This window comes from Nicotiana tomentosiformis, chromosome 1, assembly GCF_000390325.3.
Source record: "Nicotiana tomentosiformis chromosome 1, ASM39032v3, whole genome shotgun sequence".
NCBI classification, from domain to species: Eukaryota; Viridiplantae; Streptophyta; class Magnoliopsida; order Solanales; family Solanaceae; genus Nicotiana; species Nicotiana tomentosiformis.
This window is the reverse complement of record NC_090812.1, coordinates 86,977,030-87,000,281: the sequence shown is the minus strand read 5'-3', so window position 1 is coordinate 87,000,281 and position 23,252 is coordinate 86,977,030.

Sequence of the window (23,252 nt, the reverse complement as noted above, 5' to 3'; positions counted from 1 at the left end):
CGTAAAATGCCAAAAAAATGAAGAATGGTCATGGCGGGATAGTGTCTGTGGTTGCTTTGGTTTTATTTGATGTACCAGATAAATATTAGGTGAACTGGGTCCGGGGGCTCGGGTCCACGGCGGAAGGTGTGGGATATAGCACACGCAAATATGGGAATCAAGCAGAATTCTAGTTTTATTATTGTAAAATGCCAAAACACGAGGAACGGTCATTGCGGGGTGGTGACTTTGGTTCCTCAGGTTGTATTTGATGTCTCGGAAAACTTTTAGGCTATCTGGGTTCAGGGTCTAAGGCCCACGGCGGAGGCATGGGCTATAGCACTCAAAAATATGGGAAGACCGAATTCTAGTTTTATGGCCACCAAAATGCCAAAAAATAAAGAATGGTCATGTCGAGGTGGTGACTTTGGTTTCTTAGGTTGTATTTGATATCACGGATAAATTTTAGGTGATCCGGGTCCGGGGGCCCGGGTCCACGGCGGAACGACTGGGCTATAGCACACGCAAATATGGGAATGGAACAGAATTCTAGTTTTATGGTTGTAAAAATTGCAAAACATGAGGAACGGTCATGGAGAGGCGGTGACTATGGTTCCTTAGGTTGTATTTGATGTCCCAGAAAATTTTTAGGCTATCCGGGTTCAGGGTCCAAGGCCTACGGCGGAGGCGTGGGCTATAGCACACAAAAATATGGGAATGGGGCGGAATTCTAGTTTTATGGCCGTAAATCTCCAAAACACGAAGAATGGTCATGGCGGGGTGGTGACTGTGGTTACTTAGGTTGTATTTGATGTCCAGGAATATTTTTAGTCCATCCAGGTCCGGAGGCCCGGGCCCACGACGGAAGGCGTGGGCTATAACACCCGAAAAATATAGGAATCGTGCGGAATTCAAATTTTATGGCAGTAAAATGCCAAAAAATGAGGAACGGTCATGGCAGGGTGGTGACTGTGGTTCCTCATGTTGTATTTGATGTGCCGGAAAAATTTTAGGCTATCCGTGTCCTGGGGCCCAGGCCCACGGCGGAGGCGTGGGCTATAGCACACGAAAATATGGGAATCGGGCGGAATTCTAGTTGTATGGCCGTAAAATGCCAAAAAATGAATAATGGTCATGGAGGGGCTGTGACTGTGGTTACTTAGGTTGTATATGATGTCCCGAAAAATATTTATGCTACCCGGGTCCGGGGGCCCGGGCCCACGGCAGAGGCGTGGGCTATAGCACACGAAAATATGGAAATCGGGCGGAATTCTAGTTTTCTGGCCACAAAACGCCAGAAAATGAAGAACGGTCATGGAAGGGCTGTGAATTTGGTTCCTTACGTGGTATTTGATGTCTATGAAATTTTTTAGGCGATCCGGGTTCAGGGTCCAAGGCCCAAGGCGGAGGCGTGTGATATAGCACACGAAAATATGGGAATTGGGCGGAATTCTAGTTTTATGGTCGTAAAACGCCAAAAAAATGAAGAATGGTCATGGCGGGACAGTGTCTGTGGTTGCTTTGGTTGTATTTGATGTACCAGATAAATATTAGGTGAACCGGGTCCGGGGGCTCGGGTCCACGGCGGAAGGTGTGGGATATAGCACACGCAAATATGGGAATCAAGCAGAATTCTAGTTTTATTATTGTAAAACACCAAAACACAAGGAACGGTCATTGCGGGGTGGTGACTTTGGTTCCTCAGGTTGTATTTGATGTCCCGGAAAACTTTTAGGCTATCTGGGTTCAGGATCTAAGGCCCACGGCGGAGGCATGGGCTATAGCACTCAAAAATATGGGAAGACGGAATTCTAGTTTTATGGCCACCAAAATGCCAAAAAATGAAGAATGGTCATGTCGGGGTGGTGACTTTGGTTTCTTAGGTTGTATTTGATGTCATGGATAAATTTTAGGTGATCTGGGTCCGGGGGCCCGGGTCCACGGCGGAACGACTGGGCTATAGCACACGCAAATATGGGAATGGAACAGAATTCTAGTTTTATGGTCGTAAAAATTGCAAAACATGAGGAACGGTCATGGAGAGGCGGTGACTATGGTTCCTTAGGTTGTATTTGATGTCCCGGAAAATTTTTAGGCTATCTGGGTTCAGGGTCCAAGGCCCACGGCGGAGGCGTGGGCTATAGCACACAAAGATATGGGAATGGGGCGGAATTCTAGTTTTATGGCCGTAAATCTCCAAAACACGAAGAATGGTCATGGCGGGGTGGTGACTATGGTTACTTAGGTTGTATTTGATGTCCAGGAATATTTTTAGTCCATCCAGGTCCGGAGGCCCAGGCCCACGACGGAAGGCGTGGGCTATAACACCCGAAAAATATAGGAATCGTGCGAAATTCAAATTTTATGGCAGTAAAATGCCAAAAAATGAGGAACGGTCATGGCAGGGCGGTGACTGTGGTTCCTCATGTTGTATTTGATGTGCCGTAAAAATTTTAGGCTATCCGTGTCCTGGGGCCCAGGCCCACGGCGGAGGCGTGGGCTATAGCACATGAAAATATGGGAATCGGGCGAAATTCTAGTTGTATGGCCGTAAAATGCCAAAAAATGAATAATGGTCATGGAGGGGCTGTGACTGTGGTTACTTAGGTTGTATATGATGTCTCGAAAAATATTTATGCTACCTGGGTCCGGGGGCCCGGGCCCACGGCAGAGGCTTGGGCTATAGCACACGAAAATATGGGAATCGGGCAGAATTCTAGTTTTCTGGCCACAAAACGCCAAAAAATGAAGAACGGTCATGGAGGGGCGGTGAATTTGGTTCCTTACGTGGTATTTGATGTCTATGAAATTTTTTAGGCGATCCGGGTTCAGGGTCCAAGGCCCAAGGCGGAGGCGTGGGATATAGCACACGAAAATATGGGAATGGGGCGGAAGTCTAGTTTTAGGGTCGTAAAACGCCAAAAAACGAAGAATGGTCATGGCGGGGCAGTGTATGTGGTTGCTTAGGTTGTATTTAATGTCCCGAATAAATTTTAGGTAATCCGGGTCCGGGGTCCACGGCGGAAGGTGTGGGATATAGCACACGCTAATATAGGAATCAGGCACAATTCTAGTTTTATGGTTGTAAAACGCCAAAACACGAGGAACGGTCATGGCGGGGCGGTGAATTTGGTTCCTCAGGTTGTATTTGATGTCCCGTAAAAAAATTAGGCTATCCGAGTTCAGGGTCCAGGGCCCACGGCGGAGGCGTGGGCTATAGCATTCAAAAATATGGGAAGACAAAATTCTAGTTTTATGGCCACAAAACGCCAAAAAATGAAGAATCATCATGTCAGGGTGGTGACTTTGGTTCCTTAGGTTGTATTTGATGTCCCGAATAAATTTTAGGCGATCCGGGTCCAGGGGCCCGGGTCCACGGCGGAAGGTCTGGGCTATAGCACACGCAAATATGGGAATCGAGCACACTTCTAGTTTTATGGTCGTAAAATGCCAAAACACGAGGAACGGTCATGGAGAGGCGGTGAATGTGATTCCTTAGGTTGTATTTGATGTCCTGGAAAACTTTTAGGCTATCTGGGTTCAGGGTCCAAGGCCCACGGCAGAGGCGTGGGCTATAGCACACAAAAATATGGGAATGGGGCAAAATTCTAGTTTTATGCCAGTAAATCGCCAAAACACGAAGAATGGTCATGGCGGGGTGGTAACTGTGGTTCCTTAGGTTGTATTTGATGTCCAAGAATAATTTTAGGCGATCCGGTTTTGGAGGCCTGGGCCCACGGCGGAAGGCGTGGGCTATACCACACGAAAATATAGGAATCGTGCGGAATTCAAATTATATGGCTGTAAAATGACAAAAAATGAGGAACGGTCATGGTAGGGCGGTGACTGTGGTTCCTCAGGTTTTATTTGATGTGCCAGAAAATTTTTAGGCTATCCGGGTTCGGGGGCCCAGGCCCACGGTAGAAGTGTGGGCTATAGCACAACAAAATATGGGAATAGGGCGGAATTCTAGTTGTATGGCCGTAAAACGCCAAAAAATTAATAATGGTCATGGAGGGGCAGTGACTATGGTTACTTTTGTTGTATATGATGTCGCGAAAAATATTTATGCTATCTGGGTCCGGGGGCCCGGGCCCACGGCAGAGGCGTGGGTATAGCTCACGAAAATATGGGAATCGGGCGAAATTCTAGTTTTATGGCCACAAAATGCCAAAAAACGAAGAACCGTCATGGCGGTGTGGTGACTTTGGTTCCGTAGGTTGTATTTGATTTTCCAGATAAATTTTAGGAGATCCGAGACCCGGGGCCCGGTCCCACGGCGGAAGGAGTGGGCTGTAGACAGAAAAATATGAGAATCGGGCGAAATTCTAGTTTTATGGTCGTAAAATGCCCAAAAACGAGGAATGGTCTTACAGGGGCAGTGACTGTGGTTCCTTAGGTTGTATTTGATGACACGGAAAATTTTTATGCTATCCAGGTCCGGGGGCCCGGACCCACGGCGGAAGGCATGGGCTATAACACACAAAAATGTGGGAATCGTGCGGATTTCTAGTTTTATGGCCATAAAACGCCAAACAATGATGAACGGTCATGGAGGGGCGGTGAATGTGGTTCCTCAGGTTGTATTAGATGTCCCGGATAAATTTTAAACGATCCGGGTCTGGGGGCCCGGGCCCACGAGGAGGCGTGGGCTAGCACACGAAAATATGGGAATCGGGCGGAATTCTAGTTTTATGGCCGTAAAACACCAAAAAATGATCAACGGTCATGGCGGGGTTGTGAATTTGGTTCCTCAAGTTGTATTTGGTTTCCGGATAATTTTTAGGCGATCCGGGTCCGAGGGCCCGGGCCCACGGCGGACGCGTGGGCTATAGCACATAAAAATATGGGAATCGGGCATAATTCTATTTTTATGGCCACAAAACGCAAAAAAATGAAGAACGGTCATGGCAGGGTGGTAACATTGGTTCCTTAGGTTGTATTGGATGTCCCAGATAAATTTTAGGCGATCTAGGTCCGGGGGCCCGGGCCCACGGCGGAAGGCATGGGCTATAGCATACAAAAATATGAGAATCGGACAGAATTCTAGTTTTATGGCCGTAAAATGCCAAAAAGTGATGAACAGTCATGGCGGGGTGGTGAATGTGGTTCCTCAGGTTGTATTTGATGTTCTGGATAAATTTTAGGCGATCCGGGTCCGGGGGCCCGGGCCCACGGCAGAGGCGTGGGCTATAACACACGAAAATATGGGAATCGGGCAGAATTCTAGTTTTATGGCCACAAAACGCCAAAAAACGAAGAACGGTCATGGCAGGGCAGTGAATGTGGTTCCTTATGTGGTATTTGATGTCAGGAAAAATTTAGGCGATCCTGGTTCAAGGTCCAAGGCCCAAGGCGGAGGCGTGGGATGTAGCACACAAAAATATGGGAATGGGGCGGAATTCTAGTTTTATGGTCATAAAATGCCAAAAAACGAAGAATGGTCATGGCGGGGCAGTGTTTGTGGTTTCTTAGGCTGTATTTAATGTCCCGGATAAATTTTAGGTGATCCGGGTCTGGGGGCCCGGGTCCACGTCGGAAGGTGTGGGATATAGCACACGCAAATATGGGAATGAGGCAGAATTCTAGTTTTATGGTTGTAAAACGCCAAAACACGAGGAACGGTCATGGAGGGGCGGTGACTTTGGTTCCTAAAGGTTGTATTTGATGTCCCGAAAAAATTTTAGGCTATCCGAGTTCAGGGTCCAAGGCCCACGGCGGAGGCGTGGGCTATAGCACTCGAAAATATGGGAAGACGGAATTTTAGTTTTATGGCCACAAAATGCCAAAAAATGAAGAATGGTCATGTCGGGGTGGTGACTTTGGTTCCTTAGGTTGTATTTGATGTCTTGGAGAAATTTTAGGCGATCCGGGGGCCTGGGTCCACACCGGAAGGTCTGGGCTATAGCACACGCAAATATGGAAATCGAGCAGAATTCTAGTTTTATGGTCGTAAAATGCCAAAACACGAGGAACGGTCATGGAGAGGAGGTGACTGTGGTTCCTTAGGTTATATTTGATGTCCCGGAAAAATTTTAGGCTATCCGGGTTCGGAGGCCTGGGCCCACGGCAGAAGGCGTGGGCTATAGCACACAAACATATAGTAATCGTGCGAAATTCAAATTTTATGGCTGTAAAATGCCAAAAAATGAGGAACGGTCATGGCAGGGCGGTAACTGTGGTTCCTCAGGTTGTATTTGATGTTCCGAAAAATTTTTAGGCTATCCGGGTCCGGGGGTCCAGGCCCACGGCGGAGGCGTGGGCTATAGCACACGAAAATATGGGAATCGGGCGGAATTCTAGTTGTATGGCCGTAAAACACCAAAAAACAAACAATGGTCAGGGAGGGGCAGTGACTGTGGTTCCTTAGGTTGTATATGATGTCCCGAAAATTTTTGATGCTATCTGGGTCCGGGGGCCCGGGCCCACGGCAGAGGCGTGGGCTATAGCACACGAAAATATGGGAATCGGACGGAATTCTAGTTTTATGGCTACAAAACGCCAAACAATGAAGAACGGTCATGGAGGTGTGGTGACTTTGGTTCCGTAGGTTGTATTTGATTTCCCGGATAATTTTTAGGAGATCCGAGAGCCTGGCCCGGGCCCACGGCGGAAGGAGTGGGCTATAGCCACAAAAATATGGGAATCGGGCGAAATTCTAGTTTTATGGTCATGAAATGACAAAAAAACGATGAATGGTCTTTGAGGGGCAGTGACTGTGGTTCCTTAGGTTGTATTGGATGACACAAAAAATTTTTATGCTATTCGGGTTCGGGGGACCGGGCCCACGGCGGAAGGCATGGGCTATAACACACAAAAATATGGGAATCATGCGGATTTCCAGTTTTATGGCCGTAAAACACCAAAAAATGATGAACGGTCATGAAGGAGTGGTGAATGTGGTTCCTCAGGTTGTAGTAGATGTCCTGGATAAATTTTAAACGATCCGGGTCAGGGGGCCTGGGCCCACGGCGGAGGCGTGAGCTATAGCACACGTAAATATGGGTATCAGGCAGAATTCTAGTTTTATGGCCACAAAATGCAAAAAAATAAAGAACGGTCATGGAAGGGTGGTGACTTAGGTTCCTTAGGTTGTATTAGATGTCCCAGATAAATTTTAGGCGATCCGGGTCCGGGGCCCGAGCACACGGTGGAAACCGTGGGCTATAGTATAGGAAAATAGGGGAATCGGGCGGAATTCTAGTTTTATGGCCGCAAAATGCCAAAAAATGAGGAACGGTCATGGTGGGGAAGTGGTTTTGATTCCTTAGGTTGTATTTGATGTCCCATATAAATTTTAGGCGATCCGGGGGCCCAGGCACACATCGGAAGGCGTGTTGCACACAAAATATGGGGATCGGGCAAAATTCTAGTTTTATGGCCGTAAAACGCCAAAATATGATGAACGATCATGGTGGGGAGGTGAATGTGGTTCCTCAGGTTGTATTTGATGTCCCAGATAAATTTTAGGCGATCCGGGACCGGGGGTCCGGGTCCACGGCGGAGGCGTGGGCTATAGCACACGAAAATATACGAATCAGGCAGAATTCTACGTTTATGGCCACAAAACGCAAAACAACACGAAGAACGGTCATGGCGGGGTGATAAATTTGGTTCCTTAGGTTGTATTAGATGACCCGGCTAAATTTTAGGCGATCCGAGTCCGGGGCCCAAGCCCACGGTGCAAGGCGTGGGCTATAGCACAGGAAAATATGGGAATCGGGCGAAATTCTATTTTTATGGCCGCAAAATGCCAAAAAATGAGGAACGGTCGTGGTGGGGCAGTGATTGTGGTTCCTTAGGTTGTATTTGATGTCCCGTATAAATTTTAGGCGATCCAGGTCCGGGGGCCCAGGCACACGGCGGAAGGCGTGTTGCACACAAAAATATGGGGATCGGGCGGAATTTTAGTTTTATGGTCGTAAAACGCCAAAATATGATGAACGGTCATGGCGGGGTAGTGCATGTGGTTCCTCAGGTTGTATTTGATGTTCCAGATAAATTTTAGGTTATCCGGGACTGGAGGCCCGGGCCCACGGCGGAGGCATGGGCTTTAGCACACGAAAATATGCGAATCGGGCGGAATTCTATGTTTTTGGCCACAAAATGCAAAAACACAAAGAACGGTCATGGAGGGGTGGTGAATTTGGTTCCTTAGGTTTTATTAGATAACTTGGATAAATTTTAGACGATCTGGGTCCGGGGACCCGGGCCCACGGTGGAAGGTGTGGTCTATAGCACACGAAAATATGAGAATCGGGCAAAATTCTAGTTTTATGGTCGTATAACGCCAAAGAATAAGGAATGGTCATGGATGGGCAGTGAATGTGGTTCCTTAGGTTGTATTTGATGACCCAGAAAATTTTTATGCTATCCGGGTCTGGGGGCCCAGGCCCACGGCGGAAGGCATGGGCTATAGTACACAAAAATATGGGAATCAGGCGAAATTCTTGTTTTATGGCCGTAAAACGCCAAAAAGTGATGAACGGTCATGGCGGGATGGTTAATGTGGTTTCTTAAGTTGTATTTGATGTCCCGGATAAATTTTAGGCAATCCGGGTTCGGGGGCCCGGGCCCACGGCGGAGGCGTGGGCTATAGCACACGAAAATATGGGAATCGGGAGGAATTCGAGTTTTATGGTCGTAAAATGATAAAAAATGAGGAATGGTCATGGAAGATCAGTGACTGTGGTTTCGTAGGTTGTATTAGATGACCCGTAAAATTTATATGCTATCCGGGTCCGGGTGCCCGGGCCTACGGCGGAAGGCATGGGCTATAGCACACAAAAATATGGGAATCGGACGAAATTCTAGTTTTATGGCCGTAAAACGCCAAACAATGATGAACGGTCATTGCAGAGCAGTGAATGTGGTTCCTCAGGTTATTTTTGATATCCCGGATAAATTTTAGGCGATCCGGGTCCGGGGGCCCGGGCCCACGGCGGAGGCGTGGGCTATAGCATACGGAAATATGGGAATCAGGCGGAATTCTAGTTTTATGGCCACAAAACGCAAACAAACTAAGAACGGTCATGGCGGGGTGGTGACTTTGGTTCCTTAGGTTGTATTAGATGTCCTGGATAAATTATAGGCTATCCGGGGTCGGGGGCCAGGGCCTAGGGTGGAAGGCGTGGGCTATAGCACATGAAAATATGGGAATCGGGCGGAATTCTAGTTTTATGGCCGTAAATTGCCAAAACACGAAGAATGGTCATGGAGGGGTGGTGACTGTGGTTCCTTAGGTTGTATTTGATGTCCAGGAAAAAGTTTAGGCAATCCGGGACCGGAGGCCCGGGCCCACGGCGGAAGGCGTGGGCTACAGCACACGAAAATATAGGAATCGTGCGGAATTCAAATTTTATGGCTGTAAAACACCAAAAAATGAGGAACGGTCACGGAAGGGCGGTGACTGTGGTTCCTCAGGTTGTATTTGATGTGCCGGAAAATTTTTAGGCTATCCGGGTCCAGGGGCCCAGGCCCACAGCGGAGGCGTGGGCTATTGCACACGAAAATATGGGAATCGGGCGGAATTCTAGTTGTATGGCCGTAAAACGCCAAAACACGAATAACGGTCATGAAGGGGCAGTGACTGTGGTTCCTTAGGTTGTATATAATTTCTCGAAAAACTTTTATGCTAACCGGGTCCGGGGGCCCGGGCCCACGGCGGAGGCGTGGGCTATAGCACTGGAAAATATGGGAATAGGGCGGAATTCTAGTTTTATGGCCACAAAATGCCAAAAAATGAAGAACGGTCATGGCAGTGTGGTAACTTTGGTTCCTTAGGTTATATTTGATTTCCCAGATAAATTTTAGGAGATCCGAGACCTGGGGCCCGTGCCCACGGCGGAAGGAGTGGGTTATAGCCACAAAAATATGGGAATCGGGCGAAATTCTAGTTTTATGGTCGTAAAATACCAAAAAATGAGGAATGGTCTCGTAGGGGTAGTGACTGTGGTTCCCTAAGTTGTATTTGATGACACCGAATTTTTTTATGCTATCCAGGTCCGGGGGCCTGGTCCCACGGAGGAAGGCATGGGCTATAGCACACAAAAATATGGGAATCGTGCAGATTTCTAGTTTTATGGCTGTAAAACGCCAAAAAATGATGAACGTTGATGTAGGGGTGGTGAATGTGGTTCCTCAGGCTGTATTTGATATCCTGGATAAATTTTAAACGATCCAAGTCCGGGGTCCCGGGCCCACGACAGAGGCGTAGGCTACATCACACGAAAATATGGGTATTAGGTAGAATTCTAGTTTTATGGCCACAAAACGCCAAAAAACGATGAACGGTCATGGCGGGGTGGTGACTTTGGTTCTTTAGGTTGTATTAGATGTCCCGGATAAATTTTAGGCGATCCGGGTCTGGGCCCCGAGCCCACGGTGGAAGGCGTGGGCTATAGCACACGAAAATATGGGAATTAGGCGGAATTCTAGTTTTATGGCAGCAAAATGCCAAACAATGAGGAACGGTCATGGTGGGGCGGTGATTGTGATTCCTTAGGTTGTATTTGATATCCCGGATGAATTTTAGGCGATCCGGGTCTGGGGGCCCAGGCACACGGCGGAAGGCGTGTAGCACACAAAAATATGGGAATCGGACGGAATTCTAGTTTTATGGCCGTAAAATGCCAAAATATGATGAACGGTCATAGCAGGGCGGTGAATGTGTTTCTTCAGGATGTATTTGATGTCCCACAAAAATTTTAGGTGATCTGGGTCTGGGGGCCCGGGCCCACGGCAGAGGCGTGGGCTATAGTACACGAAAATATGGGAATCGGGCGGAATTCTAGTTTTATGGCCACAAAACGCAAAAAAATGAAGAACGGTCATGGAGGGGTGGTGAATTTGGTTCCTTAGGTTGTATTAGATGTCCAAGATAAATTTTAGCTGATCCGGGTCCGGGGGCACGGGCCCACGGTAGAAGGCGTGGGCTATAGCACACGAAAATATGGGAATCGGGCAGAATTCTTGTTTTATGGCTGCAAAATGCCAAAAAATGAGGAACGGTCATGGTGGGGGGGGGGGGGGTAACTATGGTTCCTTAGGTTGTATTTGATTACCTGGATAAATTTTAGGCAATCCGAGTTCGGGGGCCCGGGCACACAAAAATATGGGAATCGGGCGGAATTCTAGTTTTATGGCCGTAAAACGCCAAAAAATGATCAACGGTCATGGCGGGGTTGTGAATGTGGTTCCTCAGGTTTTATTTGATGTCCCGGATAAATTTTAGGCGATTCGGATCCGGGGGCCTGGGCTCACGGCGGAGGCGTGGGCTATAGAACACGAAAATATGGGAATTGGGCGGAATTCTAGTTTTATGGCCACAAAAAGCAAAAAACGAAGAACAGTCATGGCAGGGTGGTAACATTGGTTCCTTAGGTTGTATTGGATCTACCGGATAAATTTTAGGCGATCCAGGGTCCGGGGTCCCGGGCCCACGGCGGATGGCATGGGCTATAGCAAACAAAAATATAGGAATCGGGCGAAATTCTAGTTTTATGGCCGTAAAACGCCAAACAATGATAACCGGTCATGGCAGGGCGGTGAATGTGGTTCCTCAGGTTGCATTTGATATTCCGGATAAATTTTAGGCGATCCGGGTTCGGGGGCCCGGGCCCACGGCGGAGGCGTGGGCTAGTACACGAAGATATGGGAATCAGGCGGAATTCTAGTTTTATGGCAACAAAATGCAAACAAACAAAGAACGGTCATGGCGGGGTGGTGACTTTGGTTTCTTAGGTTGTATTAGATGTTCCGGATAAATTTTAGGCGATCCGGGTCCGTGGGCCCAGGGTGGAAGGCGTGGGCTATAGCACATGAAAATATGGGAATCGGCTGGAATTCTAGTTTTATGGCTGCAAAATGCCAAAAAATGAGGAACGGTCATGGTGGGGCGGTGACTGTGGTTCTTTAGGTTGTATTTGATGTCCCGAATAAATTTTAGGCAATCCGGGTCCGGGGACCCGGGCACACGGCGGAAGGCGTAGGATATAGCACACAAAAATATGGGAAACAGGCGGAATTCTAGTTTTATGGCCGTAAAACGCCAAGAAATGATGAACGGTCATGGAGAGGCGGTGAATGTGGTTCCTCAGGTTGTATTTTATGTCCCGGATATAAAAGATCCGGGTCCGGGGGCTCGGGCCCACGGCGAAAGCGTGGGCTATAACACATGAAAATATGGGAATCAGGCGGAATTCTAGTTTTATGGCAACGAAACGCAAACAAACAAAGAACGGTCATGGCGGGGTGGTGACTTTGGTTCCTTATCTTTTATTTGATGTCCCGGATAAATTTTAGGCGATCCGGGTCCGGGGCCCGGGTCCACGATAGAAGGCGTGGCCTATAGCATATGAAAATATGGTAATCGGGCAGAATTCTGGTTTTATGGACGCAAAATGCCAAAATATGAGGAACGGTCATGGTGGGACGGTGACTGTGGTTCCTTAGATTGTATTGGATATCTCGAATAAATTTTAGGCGATCCGGGTCCGGGAGCCTAGGCACACAGCGGAAGGTGTGGGCTATAGCACACAAAAATATGGGAATTGGGCGGAATTCTAGTTTTATGGCATTAAAATGCCAAAAAATGATGAACGGTCATGGAGGGGCGGTAAATGTGGTTCCTGAGGTTATATTTGATGTCCCGAATAAATTTTAGGTGATCCGGATCCGGGGGCCCGGGCACACAGCGGAAGGCGTGGGCTATAGCACACAAACATATGGGAATCTGGCGGAATTATAGTTTATGGCCGTAAAATGCCAAAAATTGATGAACGGTCATGCCAGGGCAGTGAATGTGGTTCCTCAGGTTGTATTTGATGTCCCGGATAAATTTTAGGCGATCCGAGTCCGGGGGCCAGGGCCCACACTGGAGGCGTGGGCTATAACACAGGAAAATATAGGAATCGGGCGAAATTCTAGTTTTATGGCCACAAAAGGTAAAACAAAAAGATGAACGGTCATGGAGGGGTGGTAATTTTAGTTCCTTAGGTTGTATTGGATGTCCCAAAAAAAATTTAGGCTAGCCATAGCATACGAAAATATGGGAATCGGGCGGAATTTTAGTTGTATGGCCGCAAAATTCCAAAACACGAGGAACGTTCATGGTGGGGCGGTGATTGTGGTTTCTTAGGTTCTATTTGATGTCCCAGATAAATTTTAGGCGATCCGAGTCTGGGGGCCCGGGCACACGGCGGAAGGCGTGGGATATAACATACGAAAATATGGGAATCAGGCGGAATTCTAGTTTTATGGCCACAAAACGCCAAAAAACAAAGAACGGTCATGGAGGAGTGGTGACTTTGGTTCCTTAGGTTGTATTCCATGTCCCGGAAAATTTTTAGGTGATCCGGGTCCAGGGGCCCGGGCCCACGGTGGAGGCGTTGGCTATAGCACACAAAAATATGGGAATCAGGCAGAGTTCTAGTTTTATGGCCACAAAACGCCAACAAATGATGAACGTTCATGGTGGGGCGGTGAATGTGATTCCTTATGTAGTATTTGATGTCTCGAAAATTTTTTAGACAATCCGGGTCCGGCGGCCCGGGCCCACGATGGAGGACATAGGCTATAGCACATGAAAATATGGGAATCAGGCGGAATTCTAGTTTTATGACCATAAAACACCAAAAAATGATGAACGGTCATGGAGGGGCGGTGACTTTGGTTCCTTAGGTTGTATTTGATGTCCCGGAAAATTTTTAGGCAATCCGGGTCCAAGAGCCCTGGCCCACGACGGAGGCGTGGGCTATAGCACACGAAAATATGGGAATCGGGCGAAATTCTAGTTTTATGGCCGTAAAACACCAAAAAACGAGGAACAGTCATGGTTGAGTGATGACTGTGGTTCCTTAGGTTGTATTTGATGTCCCGAAACATTTTGAGGCAATCCGGGTGTAGGGGCCCACGGCGGAAAGTGTGGGCTATAGCATATGAAAATATGGGAATCGGTTTTATAGCTGTAAAACACCAAAAAATCAGGGATGATCATGGCGGTGCAGTGTCTGTGGTTCCTTAGGTTGTATTCAACATCCCAGAAAAAGTGTAGGCTATCCGGGTCTGGGGGCCGGCGCCCATGGCGGAAGCGTGGGCTATTATAGCACACAAAAATATGGGAATCGAGCGAAATTCAAGTTTTATGGCCAAAAAATGCCAAAAAATGAAGAATGGTGTTGGAGGGGTGGTGAATGTGGTTCCTTAAGTTGTATTCGACGTCCCCAAAAAATTTTAGGCGATCAGTGTCCGGGGGCCCGGGTCCACGGCGGAAGGCGTGGGCTATAACAAACGAAAATATGGGAATCAGGGGGAATTCTAGTTTTATGTCCGTAAAAGGCCAAAAATCGAGGAACAGTCATGGCGGGGTGGTGAATGTGGGTCCTTAGGTTGTATTCGATGTCCTGGAAAATTTTTAGGCGATTCGGGTTAAGGATCCAGGCCCACGGCGGAAGGCATGCTCTATAGCACACGAAAATATGAGAATCGGATGGAATTCTAGTTTTATGGTCGTAAAATGCCAAACAATGATGAACAGTCATGGCGGGGCAGTGAAAATGGTTCTTTAGGTTGTATTTGATGTCCTAGAAATATTTTAGTCAATCCGGGTCCGGGAGCCCGGGCCCACGGCGGAGGCGTGGGCTATGCACACTAAATTCTGGGAATCGGGTGGAATTCTAGTTTTATGGCCATAAAATATCAAAAACGAGGAACAGTCATGGCTGAGTGATGACTATAGTTCCTTAGGTTGTATGTAATATCCCGAACAATTTTGAGGCAATCCGGGTCCAGGGGCCCGGGCCCACGGCGGAAGGCGTGGGCTATAGCATACTAACATATGGGAATCAGGCGGAATTCTAGTTTTATGGTCGTAAAATACCAAAAAATGAGGAACAGTCACGGCTGAGTGATTACTGTGGTTTCTTAGGTTGTATTTGATGTTCTGAAAAATTTTGAGGCGATCCGGGTGTAAGGGGCCCGGGACCCTCGCGGAAAGCGTGGGCTATAATATACGAAAATATGGGAATCGGGCGGAATTCTAGTTTTATGGCTGTAAAACAACAAAAAATGAGGAACGGTCATGGCGGGGTTGTGACTGTGGTTCCTTAGTTTGTATTCAACATCCTGGAAAAAGTTTAGGCTATCCGGGTCAGGGGACCTGCGCCCACGGCGGAGGCGTGGGCTATAGTATACGAACATATGGGAATCGAGCAGAATTCAAGTTTTATGGCCGCAAAATGCCAAAAAATGAGGAATGGTCTTGGCGGGGTGGTGACTGTGGTTCCTTAAGTTGGATTCAACGTCCCAGAAAAATTTTAGGCGATCAGTGTCCGGGGGCCCGGGTCCACGGCGGAAGGCATGCTCTATAGCACACGAAATTATTGGAATCAGGCAGAATTCTAGTTTTATGGCCGTAAAATGCCTAAAAATGATGAACGGTCATAGTGGGGCGGTGACTATGGTTCCTTAGGTTGTATTTGATGTCCCGAAATATTTTAGGCAATCCGGGTACGGGAGCCTGGGCCCACGGTGGAGGTGTGGGCTATAGCACACGAAAGTATGGGAATCAGGCGGAATTCTAGTTTTATGGCCGTAAAATGCTAAAAAACAAGGAACAATCATGGTTGAGTGATAATTGTGGTTCCTTAGGTTTTATTTTATGTCCCAAAAAATTTTGAGGCGATCCGGGTCTAAGGGTACGGGCCCACGGCGGAAGGCGTGGGCTATAACATACGAAAATATGGGAATCCGGCGGAATTCTAGTTTTATTGCTGTAAAATGCCAAACAATGAGGAACGGTCATGGTGGGATGGTGAATATGGTTCCTTAGATTGTATTCAACATCCCAAAAAACATTTAGGCTATCCGAGTCCGGGGGCCCGCGCCCACGGCGGAGGCGTGGGCTATAGCACACGAAGATATGGGAATCAAACGGAATTCAAGTTTTATGGCCGCAAAATGCCAAAAATGAGGAATGGTCTTGGTGGGATGGTGAATGTGGTTCCTTAAGTTGTATTCGATGTCCTAAAAAAATTTTAGGCGATCAGTGTCCGGGGTCCGCGCCCACGGCAGAAGGCGTGGGCTATAGCACACGAAAATATGGGAATCGGGCGGAATTCTAGTTTATGTCCGCAAAATGCCAAAAAACGGGGAACGGTCTTGGAGGGGTGGTGACTGTGGTTCCTTAAGTTGTATTTGACATCCCGGAAAATATTTAGGCGATTCGGGTCCGGGGGTCCAGGCCCACGGCGGAAGGCGTGCTTTAAAGCACACGAAAATAAGGAATCGAGAGGAATTCGAGCTTTATGGCCGTAAAATGCCGAAAAACGAGGAACGATCATGTCGAGGTGGTGAATATGGTTCCTTAGGTAGTAATTGATGTGCCGGAAAAGTTTTAGGCTATCCAGGTCCGGGGGACTGGGCCCACGGCGGAAGGCATGGGCACACGTAAATATGGGAATCGGGTAGAATTCTAATTTTATGGCTGTAAAATGCCAAACAACGAGGAACGGTCATGGAAGGGTGGTAACTGTGGTTCCTTAGGTTATATTCAATGTCCCGGAAAATTATTAGGCGATCCGGGTCCGGGGGCCCGGGCCCACGGCGGAAGGCGTGTGCTATAACACACAATAATATTGGAATCGAGCTGAATTCTAGCTTTATGGCCGTAAAATGCCAAAATACAAGGAACGGTCATGTCGGGGTGGTGAATGTGGTTCCTTAGGTAGTATATTGATTAACCAAAATTTTTTTAGGCGATCCGGGTCCGGGTTTGGGTGCCCGCGCCCACGGCAAAGGCGTGTGCTATAAAGCACACAAAAATATGGGAATCGGGCGGAATTCTAATTTTATGGACAAACGCCAAAAATCAAGGAACGGTCATGGCAGGGCAGTGAATGTGGTTCCTTACATAGTATTTTGTGTCTCGGAAAAATTTTAGGCAATCCGGGTGCGGCGGCCCGAGGCCAACGACGGAAGACGTGGGCTATAACACACGAAAATATGGGAATCACGCAGAATTCTAGTTTTATGTCCGTAAAATACCAAAAAATGAGGAACAGTCATGGCGAGCAGTGACTTTGGTTCCTTAGGTTGTATTTGATGTTACGTAAAAAATTTAGGTGATCCGAGTCCAGAGGCCCGGGCCCACGGCGGAGGCGTGGGCTATAGCACACGAAAATATGGGAATCGGGCGGAATTCTAGTTTTATGACTGTAAAATGCCAAAAAATAAGGAACGGTCATGGATGGGTGGTGACAATGGTTCCTTAGGTTGTATTTGATGTCTCGGAAATATTTTAGGCGATCCGGGTCCGGGGGCACGGGCCAACGGCGGAAGGCATGGGCTATAGCACACAAAAATATGGGAATCGGGCGAAATTCTAGTTTTATGGCCGTACAACGCTAAACAATGATGAACGGTAATGGTGGGGCAGTAAATGTGGCTCCTTAGGTTGTATTTGATGTCCCGAAAAAGTTTTAGGAAATCCGGGTCCGGGGGCCCGGACCCACGGCGGAGGCGTGGGCTAAGCACACGAAAATATGGGAATCGGGCGGAATTCTAACTTTATGGCCATAAAATGCCAAAAAAAGAGGAACAGTCATGGCTGATCGATGGCTGTGGCTCCTTATGTTGTATTTGATGTCCCGAAAAATTTTGAGGCGATCCGGGTCCAGGGGCCCGAGCTCACGACGGAAGGGGTGGGCTATAGCATACAAAAATATGGAAATCGGACGAAATTCTAGTTTTATGGCCACAAAATGCCAAAAAATGAGGAACGGTCATGGAGGGGCGGTGACTGTGGTTCCTTAGTTGTATTTGATGTTCCGGAAAAAGTTTAGGCAATACGGGTCCGGGGGCCCTGGCCCACGGCGGAGGCGTGGGCTATAGCACACGAAAATATGGTAAACGGGCGGAATTCTAGTTTTATGGCCGCAAAACGCCAAATAATGATGAACGGTGATGGTGGGGTGGTGACTATGGTTCCTTAGGTTGTATTTGATATTCCGGAAAAATTTTAGGCAATCCGGGTTCGGGGGCCCGGACCCACGGCGGAGACGTGGTCTCTAGCACACGAAAATATTGGAATCGGGCGGAATTCTAGTTTTTTGGCCATAAAATACCAAAAACAAGGAACAGTCATGGCTGAGTGATGACTGTGGTTCCTTAGGTTGTATTTGATGTCTCGAAAAATTTTGATGCGCTCCGGGTCCAGGGGCCCGAGACCACGACGAAAGGCGTGGGCTATAACATACGCAAATATGCGAATCGGGCGGAATTCTAGCTTTATGGCCGAAAAATACCAAAAAACGAGGAACGGTCATGGCGGGGTGGTGACTGCGGTTCCTTAGGTTTTATTTGATGTCCCTAAATTTTTTTAGGCGATACAGGTCCGGGGACCCTGGCCCACGGCGGAGGTGTGGGCTATAGCACATGAAAATATGGGAAACATGCGGAATTTTAGTTTAATGGCTGCAAAATGCCAAAACACTAGGAACATTCATGAGGAACATTCTAGTTTTATGTCCCGGAAAAACTTTAGCCGATCCGGGTCTAGGGGCCCGGGCACATGGCGGAAGGCGTGGGCTATAATACACGAAAATATGGGAATCGGGCGGAATTCTAGTTTTATGGCCACAAAATGCCAAAAAACGAAGAACGGTCATGGCAGTGTGGTGACTTTGGTTCCTTAGGTTATATTTTATTTCCCGAATAAATTTTAGGCGATCCGGGTCAGGGGGCCCGGGCCCGCGGCGGAAGGCGTTGGCTATAACACACAAAAATATTGGAATCGGGCAGAATTCTAGTTTTATGGCCACAAAACACCAAAGAATGAAGAACGGTCATGTCAGGGCGGTGAGTGTGGTTCTTTAAGTAGTATTTTCATGTCCAGGAAATTTTTTAGGCGATCCGGGTCCGGGTGCCCGGGCCCACGGCGGAGGCGTGTGCTATAAAGCACAAAAAATATGGGAATCAGGCAGAATTCTAGTTTTATGGACAAACAACGCCAAAAATCGAAGAACGGTCATAGCGGGGCGGTGAATGTGGTTCCTTACATAGTATTTGATGTCTCGGAAAAATTTTAAGCAATCCGGGTCCGGCGGCCCGGGCCAACGACGGAAGGCATTGGGTATAGCACATGAAAATATGGGAATCGGGCGGAATTCTAGTTTTATGGCCGCAAAATGCCAAAAAATGATGAACGGTCATGGTGAGGCGGTAACTGTGGTTCCTTAGGTTATATTTTATGTCCCGAAAAAGTTTTAGGCAATCCGGGTCCGGGGGCCCGGATCCACGGCGGAAGCGTGGGCTATAGCACACGAAAATATGGAAATCGGGCGGAATTTTAGTTTTATGGCCGCAAAATGCCAAAAAATGAAGAACGGTCATGTCGGGGAAGTGACTATGGTTCCTTAGGTTGTATTTGATGTCCCAGAAAATTTTTAGGCGATACGAGTCCGGGGGCCATGGCCCACGGCGGAGGCGTGGGCTATAGAACATGAAAATATGGGAAACTGGCGGAATTCTTGTTTAATGGCCGCAAAATGCCAAAACATAAGGAACGGTCATGGTGGGGCGGTGACTGTTGTTCCTTAGGTTGTATTTGATGTCCTGGATAAATTTTAGGTGATCCGGGTCAGGGGGCCCGGGCACACTTCGGAAGGAGAGGGCTATAGCACACGAAAATATGGGAATGGGGCGAAATTCTAGTTTTATGGCCACAAAGCGCCAAAAACTGAAGAACGATCAAGGATGGGTATTGAATTTGGTTCCTTAGGTTGTATTTAATATCCCGTATAAATTTTAGGCGATCCGGGTACAGGGGACCGGGTCCACGGCGGAAGGCGTGGACTATAGCACACGAAAATATGGGAATCGGGCGGAATTCTAGTTTTATGTCCGCAAAATGCCAAAAAATGAGGAACGGTCATGGAGGGGCAGTGACTGTGGTTCCTTAGGTTGTATTTGATGTCTCAGAAAAAGTTTAGGTGATATGGGTCCGGGGGCCCTGGCCCACGGCGGAGGCGTGGGCTATAGCACACGAAAATATGGGAAACGGGCGAAATTCTAGTTTTATGGCCGCAAAATGCCAAAAAATGATGAACGGTCATGGTGGGGCGGTGACTATGGTTACTTAGGTTGTATTTGATGTCCTGAAAAGTTTTTAGGCAATCCGGGTCCGGGGGCCCGAACCCACGGCAGAGGCATGGGCTATAGCACACGAAAATATGGGAATCAGGCGGAATTCTAGTTTTATGGCCATAAAATGCCAAAAACATGGAACAGTCATGGCTGAGTGATGACTGTGGTTCCTTAGGTTGTATTGGATGTCCTAAAAAATTTTGAGGCGCTCCGAGTCCAGGGGCCCAAGCCCACGGCGAAAGGCGTGGGCTATAACATACGCAAATATGCGTATAGGGCGGAATTCTAGCTTTATGGCCGTAAAATGCCAAAAAACGAGGAACGGTCATGGCGGGGTGGTGACTACGGTTCCTTAGGTTTTATTTGATGTCCCGGAAATTTTTTAGGCGATACAGGTCCGGGGGCCCTGGCCCACGGCGGATGTGTGGGTTATAGCGCATGAAAATATGGGAAACATGCGGAATTTTAGTTTAATGGCTGCAAAATACCAAAACACGAGGAACATTCATGAGGAACATTCTATTTTTGTGTCCCGGATAAACTTTAGCCGATCCGGGTCCGGGGGCCCGGGCACATGGCGGAATGCGTGGTAGCACACGAAAATATGGGAATCGGGCGGAATTCTAGTTTTATGGCCACAAAACGCCAAATAATGAAGAACGGTCATGGCAGTGTGGTGACTTTGGTTCCTTAGGTTGTATTTGATTTCTCGAATAAATTTTAGGTGATCCGGGTCCGGGGGACCGGGCCCACGGCGGAAGGCGTTGGCTATAGCACACAAAATATTAGAATCGGGCGGAATTTTAGTTTTATGGCCACAAAACACCAAAGAATGAAAAACGGTCATGTCGGGGCGGTGAATGTGGTTCTTTAAGTAATATTTTGATGTCCAGGAAAATTTTTAGGTTATCCGGGTTCGGGTGCCCGGGCCCACGGCGGAGGCATGTGCTATAAAGCACACAAAAATATGGGAATCAGGCGGAATTCTAGTTTTATGGACAAACAATGCCAAAAATCGAAGAACGGTCATAGCGGGGCGGTGAATGTGGTTCCTTACATAGTATTTGATGTATCGGAAAAATTTTAAGCAATCCAGGTTTGGCGGCCCGGGTCAACGACGGAAGGCATGGGCTATAGCACACAAAAATATGGGAATCGGGCGTTCTAGTTTTATGGCTGCAAAACACCAAAAAATGATGAACGGTCATGGTGTGGCGGTGACTGTTGTTCCTTAGGTTTTATTTGATGTCCCGAAAAAGTTTTAGGCAATCCGGGTCTGGGGGCCCAGATCTACGGCGAAGGCGTGGGCTATAGCACACGAAAATATGGGAATCGGGCGAAATCCTACTTTTATGTCCATAAAATGCCAAAAATAAGGAAAAATCATGGATGAGAGATGACTGTGGTTCCTTAGGTTGTATTCGATGTCCCGAAAAATTTTGAGGCGATCCAGGTCCAGGGGTCCGAGCCCACAGAGGAGGCGTGGGCTATAGAACATGAAAATATGGGAAACATGTGAAATTCTAGTTTAATGGCCGCAAAACACCAAAAAACGAGGAACGGCCATGGTGAGGTGATGATTGTGGTTCTTTAGGTTGTATTTGATGTCCTGGAAATTTTTTAGGCGATCCGGGTCCAGGAAATTTTTTAGGCGATCCGGGTCCTGGAAATTTTTTAGGCGATCCGGGCCCGGGCTCAAGGCGGAAGGCGTGGGCTATAACATACGAAAATATAGGAATCAGGCAGAATTCTTGTTTTATGGCCACAAAATGCCTAAAAATGAAGAACGGTCATGGCGGGGTGGTGAGTTTTGTTTCATAGGTTGTATTTGATTTCCTGAATAAATTTTAGGCGATCCGGGTCCGGGGGCCCGGGCCCACGGCGGAAGGCATTGGCTATAGCACACAAAAATATTGGAATCGGGCGGAATTCTAGTTTTATGGCCACAAAACACCAAAGAATGAAGAACGGTCATGTCGGGGCAGTGAATGTGGTTCTTTAAGTAGTATTTTGATGTCGAGGAAATTTTTTAGGCGATCCGGGTCCGGGTGCCCGGGCCCACAGCGGAGGCGTGTGCTATAAAGCACACAAAAATATGGGAATCAGGCGGAATTCTAGTTTTATAGACAAACAACGCCAAGAATCAAAGAACGGTCATGGCGGGGCGGTGAATGTGGTTACTTACGTAGTATTTGACGTCTCGGAAAAATTTTAAGCAATCCGGGTCCGGCGGCCCGGGCAAACGACGGAAGGCATGGGGTATAGCACACGAAAATATGGGATAAACGCAAAAAAAAGGGGAAAGGTCATGCCGGGGCGGTGACTATGGTTCCGTAAGTCGTATTTGCTGGCCCTGAAAAACTTTAGCCAATCCGGGTCCGGGCGGCCCGGGCCCACTCGGAAGGCGCGGGCTATAGCACACGAAAATATGGGAATCAGGCAGAATTCTAGTTTTTCAGCCATTAAACGCAAAAAAAGGGGAAAGGTCATGGCGGGGCGGTGACTATGGTTCCGTAGGTCGTATTTGATGGCCCTGAAAAATTTTAGGCTATCCGGGTCCGAGCGGCCCGGGCCCACTCGGAAGGCGTGGGCTATAGCACACGAAAATATGGGAATCGTGCCGAATTCTAGTTTCATGGCCGTAAAATGCAAAATAACGAGGAACGGTCATGGCCAGGCGGTGCCTATTGTTCCTTAGGCCGTATTTGATGGCCCGAAAATTTTTTAGCCGATTGCGGTTCTGGGGGCCCGTGACCACTCGGAAGGCATGGGCTATAGCACACGAAAATATGGGAATCATGCGTAATTCTAGTTTCTTTTCCGTAAAACGCAAAACAACGAGAAATGGTCATGGTAGGGCGGTTATTATGGTTCCTTAAGTTATACTTGATGGCCCGGAAAAATTTTAGGCGATCCGGGTCCGGGGGACCTGGGCCCACTCGCAAGGCGTGTGCTATAGCGCACGAAAATATGGGAATCGGGCGGAATTCTAGTTTTTTAGCTATAAAACGCAAACAAATAAGGAACGGTCATGGCGGGGCAGTGATTATTGATCCTTAGGTCGTATTTGATGGCTCGAAAAATTTTTAGGCGATCCGGGTTCGGGTGTCGGGTCCACTCGGAAGGCGTGG